Raw genomic sequence first — 2,068 nt, 5'->3', positions numbered from 1 at the left:
TCTGATATGATGAACCTGGGGGCAGAACTGTTATCTCTCAGGTAAACAGGAATTGGAATACATCTATCATTTTTTCTTTCAAAGACCTGATTTTTCGTAATGGACTATATGGCCTGTCTGACATCATTAAGTCCCTTTGTCTGCTTTTAATCTGCAGTTTGGACACTGGCTAGTGTTAAGCTATTTTCTGTCCGTGAAGTGGCGCGAGCTTGGTTAATGGAAGGAGGAAGACGAACCCCTGAGACTCCTTAACTAAAAGCATTACTTATAGGAGAAATCAGTCTTCTATTTGGGGTAGAGAAAATCAGCTGAAGAGGGGCGCTGAGTGGCCAGGAAATGGCAAGGGAGCTGAAGAAAGGAAAATGGGGAAAGAATGAGTCGAAGCCATCTCCATGGTCTTCACCATTCTTCTGCACAATGGGATCCTTTCTTTTCTCCAAGCTCCTTCTTTCATGCACAGAGCCTGAGAGCCTAAAATTGCAGGCAGAAGAGTAGTGGTACCATTAGCAGCTAAAGGGGAAAAAAACTGCCCATGCCTGGCCCAGATCAGCCAAGTACTATGTCTGTCAGCATAAAACTTGGAAAATAAGGGCATGCATAGCACACACACACACACACACACACACACACACACACACACACAAATAGCTTTACTTAAAAAGTGTCGAAAAGAGGGGAGGGCAAATTATAATTTTAAACTTGCTGTGAAAGTAGGTTCTATTCATTCCCGTCTCCTATCTTGATGCATTTACATCCTTACACATGGATTGATGCTGTACTGTTACTGTTTCTGTTACAATCCTCGAATGAAATTCATAAAGAAGGATTCAATCCTAACTCGCTTAAATATTTTCATTGTTGTTTACTTCGTCCGGATCTAGGTCTCATTAATCACCTGTCATGTTTTGATCTGTGGATCAGGAATTTATCAAGAGCTGGTAAAATTTAATAAAAGGAACTCATTTCTGGAGAAATGAGTTCGTTGCCATGCCAACTATCGATCTCAGATGGAGGCTCAGCCGCCAGTTGCAAAATGGGTCCTGTTAGGCAGGCCCTACGGTCTGCCCATAGGAAATCATCAGGTCGCTTATCAAATGATTTGCCAAAAATGGCTTCAGGAGAGAACGGGGCTGTGCCTGTTTGTAGGAAAGATTGCATGGGAACCATCTGTTCATGGAACACCTGAGAATCTTGTAGCAAAGCGGGGTATGGCACGCAGGCACAGTCCCGTGCACTTGGGCAGCGCTGCTTTCCACCCAAGCATTCCTTAGCATATTAAAGTCACAGAGAGAGAATGAGCAGTTTAATCTATTACCATGTTATGTTTATGAAGTGTAAATGTGGAAAGAAAATCTGCTTACTCCGTGTCATTATGTAAGCGCTTCCTAGGTATGAGAAAGATTAATAGCAGCTTTATCAAAGAAAGATCTGGGGCTGCACTGTGTTGTATAAAATAAAGGCCAGAGGAAGAAGCAGAGAGATGGGGGAAGAGAATAATAATCAAAGAACTCTTTGAGCTTTTGAAACTCAGAAAACTCCTTTAAAGTTGGGAAGTTATCAGAATATTTGAAAATGTCACAGATTCTAATTTGAGGAATTTCAGTTGCTTTTATTAGAACCGAGACAACTTTCGGCACAGAAAATTCATTTTTCTACATTGTTACTAGGTGAATAAAGTGCTTTACTATTTGTTCAACAAATTCTTATTTGAGCACTCACAATGGGGACAGAAGAGCTCATGAATTCGGCTACATGCAGAATGTGCTATTTTGAGCCAAGCTATCTCATGATGGAGAAGTGAAGTCATTCTGTTCCTAGTTACAGCAAACTTCAAGTCCTTTGGACATGATCTTTCCCTTCTTGGGCTGCTAGAATCAAGAAATGGGGTCATACTGGCTATGGCTGCTTATGCAGGCAGATACCTGTGAGTTTGAGGCCAGCCTTGTCTGCATAATAAATTCTAAACCAGCCATACCCTGTCTCAAAATAAAAAGAAGAAAGGAAGGAAGGAAGGAAGGAAGGAAGGAAGGAAGGAAGGGAGGGAGGGAGGGAGGGAGGGAGGGAGGGA

The sequence above is a fragment of the Alexandromys fortis genome, unplaced genomic scaffold (genome assembly GCF_014885135.2).
Source record: "Alexandromys fortis isolate MF-2015 unplaced genomic scaffold, M_Fortis_MF-2015_v1.1 scaffold_95, whole genome shotgun sequence".
Taxonomy (NCBI): Eukaryota; Metazoa; Chordata; class Mammalia; order Rodentia; family Cricetidae; genus Alexandromys; species Alexandromys fortis.
Note: the sequence above shows the minus strand (reverse complement) of the source record.